Here is a 6,000-nt window from a genome sequence, read left to right on the forward strand (position 1 = left end):
CAGGCAAATCACATCATTTTAAAGTCCAGAAAAAACAACAACATAAATCCAATTGTTTTTCAGCCGTTAGCCGTAACTAAATAATTTCAGTTGTCTTCCTGGTTCGGCTTTAGTCCAAATAGTCAATATTATTAGTTGTTATAAGCTGAAGTGATTAAGTCTTGCCTTTAAAAGTGAACGACCTGAAGACGAAGAGCAGGGATGTTATGCACTAGATCACACACAAACTTAACGATGCTTTTTTCAAGGTAAAGCATTTCTTGTTCACATATAATAATATGAATTTTGAGTTTTAATTCATGAGGGTGTGTTTAGTGAAGCAAAACAAGAATGAAGGAAGAAAATATAATTTGGTGCGTATTGACAATGGGTGTCAGAGAGCGAGAGAGATAAATTATCATCATTAAGTGTGGATGATGTCTGTAGGATGGATAGTTACTTTATCATTTGGGACAGTATTTCTAAAATAGTGCACACAACGAGCTTTAAAACAAGCATTTTCAGTCACTCGAAAATAACTTTACAAATAGAAATAGAAACCTATAAGTTATTTCTTTGTATATAGAGTTCGCAGTGTAGTATTCCGTAGTTTTATTGACCATTTTGAATGACTCTATTTTTTTTATCAATATCGTGGCATTTCAGGTTATTTGTCTATAAACATTTATTTATGACAATGCTAAAAGTTATTGAGTTCTTTTTTTTATGTAAATATTTAATGTCTGTTTTCGTTACTATGTGCTGAAACATTGGCCAATAGAAGGTCGAAAGGTTGAGTACTTTACTTGTGCTTATGGACCTTTTTTTCATTTGCCAATTGAAATACCTTGAATGTTCTTAAATATTGAACGATCAAAGTAGTTGTGGTGCTTCAAGGTTTTATAAACAAGCCTGCTAAGTGAATTTATGATGATAATCATTTTGAATGTGTAAACATACAAAACTGAAAATTTATTGTTTAGCGTTTCGTAATGTAACTCAATCTATGTAGAAAATCAAATTTCTGTTGGAACACTAATATTGATATTGGAGAAGAAGTGAACTTATGTCATTATTGTGTTGGGTCTATCAATTTTTTGCAACTAAGTGTAACCTGTTTGAGTTGTTTTTGTCCTGAAACAAACAAATAACAACAAATATCCAGCATTCCACTTAACAACAGATTTTGTTTAATATTAGCAGCAAAGTATAACGTGGATTACAAGTCCTTATAATACAAAATAGCAACAAATAGATAATTATATTTTAATGGGGACGTATCATGCAGGAATAATCTTTTGAATTAACTAGTTTACAAACTAATTCAATTAGTATTTAGTTTTTCTTAAGTCTGGTTTCATAGATGTAGCACACTAGGTCAGTTAATCTAACTGTGACTGGTCAATGACCCATTCAATTCAACTTTACAGCTCACCAGGTAGTCAGATATCAGGCGATTTATTTGATTAAGAAGTCGTCATCTCTTGTTTTTTGGAGTGAAGACGGCTTCCCCCTTTATTTAACGCTCTTCTCTACACCCTCAATATGGTACGTAAGATACTAACAAGCCCTTCCATTTCAACTTTTGTGTTTCACAGAAAAAAAAATTACCTGTACAATTAATTGGAAGAAATATTTGCAAAAGTGTGACCTCATTCTATTGACTCTGAAAAAGAAACAGTCACTACTATTGTGTAAATATATAGTTCTAGAATATACTTAAATTTTTCGACAACAACACATTACCTTTCATAGTTATATAGATGTCATTCCCTAAGTTTGCGGTTTTACCGATATTTCAACTTTCTTTTAACCGCGAAAACCAAATAACAGACAAAAAATATAAAAATAAAGAAAACTTTCAACCAAAAAGATTACTATAGATATAATACAAATTATGTAGGTGACAGCTTCTGTCAGTTCATACTGTTGTTGTTTAGAGGGGGAAAACGTTTATTTGTTGAATTTCGCGAGAAAAACTATTCGAAAACTATCTGCTATCCTAATTTTGAAGTGATAGACTAGAGGGAAGGCAGATAGTCAACACCAACCACCGCCACCTCTTCGGCTACTCTTTACCAACGAATAGTGGGATTGACCATTACGTTATAACACTTTCGCGGCTAAATGAGCGAGCATGCTCATCAAGGGATTTCGATCTGATGACCCGCAGATTGCGAGTTTAGTACACTAACCATTTGGCCATGCCAGGCCCTAGGAGCAAACGCACTCAATCATGCCTGTCATATGTATTTCTAACATGAAAACTTGGATGAATTAGATATAATGTTTTGAAACAGAGGAAATAAACATGTTACAGCCAGCCACTAAAGTGTGACAAATCTCTGTTTTGCACAGGATTTCCTGAATTCCAGAATACTAAATAATACACAGAATCCCTGTAACTAAATTTGCATTCCATTTCTGTATACAGTAGGCAGGTAGAAAAGTAGGATTAACATATTTTAAAATTGGTTCCACTTTTGTGCAGTTACGTCATCAATTCGCAATTGGCCCAATAATGTTCCACGTATCTAATTCAGATTTAGTTAGAATTTATAAGCTTTACTTATTTTTTCCACCAAGCACAAGCTAGTTATCACAAATACTTGGCTACTTGTCACTAAATATACAAATACATACATAGAGGAGAATCCTGAGACTGATCCACCAATATAAAATGTAGGGAGAGAACAAAAAAGCGGCGAGAACATCAATTCGACATAAATTTTGTAATGCATGCAAATAAATAACATATTATTATCTTAAATATAAAAGTACTGATATTAAAGCAATATTCAAAAGCCCTCCCCCAGTGGCACAGCGGTATGTCTGCGGACTTACAACGCTAGAATCTGGGTTTCGATACCCGTGGTGGGCAGAGCACAGATAGCCCATTATGTAGCTTTATGCTTAATTAAAAACAAATAAACAAACAATATTCAAAAGGCACCATTTTATTCATTCTAGAAAAATTAGCGCTGTTATAAGGTTATAAGTTATAACCCAGTTCTGGGTAACAATGGTGCCCACCGGAAGAAGCCAACGCAATTGGTTTAATTCAAATGGTAAGTCAAATACGCATTGTGTTTGAAACGTCACCACAAAATCATTTGAATTAATATGTATTACACAACAGCATAATTTTTGACGTACTATTTAGAACGTTCGCAAACATTCAGCCAGTATGACCAGTGGATTGTTAAGTTCAGAACAGCGACCATATGGTGTTGTGATTTGGTGCCCGCAAAATGTTTTTTTGTGGTCGCTTTTTTTAATTAAGTGGACATGTCCTTCGCCTTGTATTTAAACCCATGACATAGAGCATTAACTAAACATGTAAAGTTAGTTAATTAGTACATCGTGATGAAGGTTCACATTTTCAAAACAAACGAAAAAAAAAAGGACAAATTTATTGAACTTTTCTACTCATTCCCCAGCAGAAGCACTAGTTTCTATAAATATACTAAAACAAACCATATAGAACCCCCTGAATAAAATCCTGTATCCGCCACTGGTACTTACTGAGGTTAATCGTTCTTTGTAAGATTGATATTCCTAGTTCCGTGCTGCCCTTGAAGCTACTTCCTCCACAGTTAATCGTGCCCACTCTGACGGCCATGATTACGCTCTGTTGCTTGACACCATTCCATAAACTCTCTAAGTGTACTCTAATTTTCAGGAGAAGAGATTGCACAAGCTTGAGACCCCAGTAACTCATTATGTTAACCTTTCTATTTGAATCTTCTTGTCGTGCATGGCTACCAAGTATAAAAGAACCGTGGCCGCTACAAATCTTATAAATTATAAGGAAATCAACTTGATTGCCTTTTTTTTTTCCACCAGCACTAGATATATGTGCATTAAAATATTAATGTCGTGAAATCCATGATTCATGCTTATAGAACAAACAAAACGTGTTGGAATCTATGAAACAGATAGATGTTTAGATATTGGAGCTGTTTTCCTTGTTATTTTTATTAGCAGTTGGCACGGTTAAAACTGTCCAGCAAATTATTGTGAAATATACTAAAACATTTTTTAATGTCCAAGTAAATAAACGTGGATATTAAACCAAACCGGAAATTACATTTTAGTTTATACAAAAATGATCAGAATTGAACTTTACATTCAGCTGCGCTGACAAGTGAAAGATTATCTTATTGGTCAAATTTGATGACTTCAATTATAATTCTGATGAGAACATTTGCTTAGCTCAATTAAGGCCCTTAATTTAGCTAATCAAATGTTTGAAACTAATATATATATAAATAAATGTGTTTTATATGCCATATGTCACGTATACATTCAGATTGTCGACGGATTTTCTTCTCAGACTAGTAAACATATGTTAGTTCTTGAATAGCCTGCCTTTCATTAGTTTATCTTCATGTTCTCTGCGTTAAGTGCTTGAAGAAATCTAATCACCTAACGTATGAGAGCGGTTCATAAGGTGTCATTGGCAAAATCCTTAGCACTGCGGAAGGAGCTCGAAACTGAAAAATCTTAGATAATTTAACCGAGTTTCCCAGGTGCGAAGAACAAGAATAAATCATATGATTTCATAATGTTAAAAAAATTAATGATTACTTAATTGAGATAAACTCTCCACAACTAATAATTATTTAATTGGGATAAAATCCCCAGGGATGATCTCTCCGGTTTATCTTTCAAATTTCCAATTTTCTTTAGAATGTGTTTGAATCTTTTTCTGGAAAAATCAGTTGATTAAGTATTTCTACCAGTTCTTACATGATAGCTTCTACGATAAAAGTTGAATAATCTTTACATTATGTGTTAACTTCTAGGGTAAAAGTTGAATGGTCTGTACCTTATGTGATAACTTCTAGGATAAAAGTTGAATAATCTTTACATTATGTGATAACTTCTAGGCTAAAAGTTGAATGATCTGTACCTATGTGATAACTTCTAGGATAAAAGTTGAATGATTTGTACCTTATGTGATAACTTCTAGGGTAAAAGTTGAATGATTTGTACCTTATGTGATAACTTCTAGGGTAAAAGTTGAATGATTTGTATTGTTTTATTGAAAATATTCACTCCTATTAAGAAATCAGCAATTACGGTTTCAGTACATACTTCACATAAAAATTAAATACACTCTACTGCCCTGCGTTACATAAATAAAATTGTGTTTGTTGAATGCATTTTGTATGTCATTTTATAATACAGCATCGTTTTGTATATAATTAAGACAGACTCGAATCACTAAAATAGGCTTCAAGCTTATGCGTTAGCCTAGAAATCAAGCTAATTCCTGTATTTGTATTCTTCTATTATAGTCTGTGAAGCTGTGGTAATCTTTGAACAAAGAAAACACGAAATTGGGATCTCATAGCTTTGGGTTATGTAACAATTATATTTTCAAGCACGACAACCAATTATATCCATAACAGCAAGTGATCTGCCTCTGTGTTATTATAAAGTTTAGTTTAGTGTTTCATCAAATGGTCATCCAAGATTTTGTTTTAGTTTAAATATACTCGTTACAGGTACAAACACTACGCGTTCCATGCACGTGGGTTGTAATTATATTATGCCTCCGTGCTATCAGATAGACATACTTAGATAAATGCGCGTGTGTTGGAATGAGCTCCTCAGAAAAATCGCCATTAAAACCAGTTCTGGCACTCAAACAGAAAGAACATTACGAAAAATTAATTTATCTCACTCAGGTCATGTAATCAATGCTATGGTACTTAAGAAGTAGTTTAATATATATATATATATATAACAGGGTTGTTGACTTTTAAAACCCAGAATCCATAACATTTCATAATAGATATTTTAGTGTAAGTTTACAGCTAACGTTTCAGACATAATGGGACGTAGTTTAATATATATATATATATATAACAGGGTTGTTGACTTTTAAAACCCAGAATCCATAACATTTCATAATAGATATTTTAGTGTAAGTTTACAGCTAACGTTTCAGACATAATGGGACGTAGTTTAATATATATATATATATATAACAGGGTTGTTGACTTTTAAAAC

At 32.9% G+C, this 6,000-nt stretch overlaps 1 protein-coding gene across 4 annotated transcripts in view; it reads right to left on the reverse strand.

The window, feature by feature from the left end:
- LOC106458543 (PHD finger protein rhinoceros-like) overlaps positions 1-6,000 on the reverse strand; it is an 87,582-nt gene that overhangs the window by 18,410 nt on the left and 63,172 nt on the right. The window contains exon 1 of one of the 4 annotated variants that reach the window (XM_022384796.1): positions 3,505-3,635. The exons of the other annotated variants lie outside the window; for them this stretch is intronic. The gene's annotated coding sequence lies outside the window, so the exon portion shown is untranslated. Of the gene's footprint in view, positions 1-3,504; positions 3,636-6,000 lie in introns of those variants that run through there. 4 annotated transcript variants of the gene reach the window in all.

Source organism: Limulus polyphemus, unplaced genomic scaffold (genome assembly GCF_000517525.1).
Source record: "Limulus polyphemus unplaced genomic scaffold, Limulus_polyphemus-2.1.2 Scaffold483, whole genome shotgun sequence".
Classification (NCBI taxonomy): domain Eukaryota; kingdom Metazoa; phylum Arthropoda; class Merostomata; order Xiphosura; family Limulidae; genus Limulus; species Limulus polyphemus.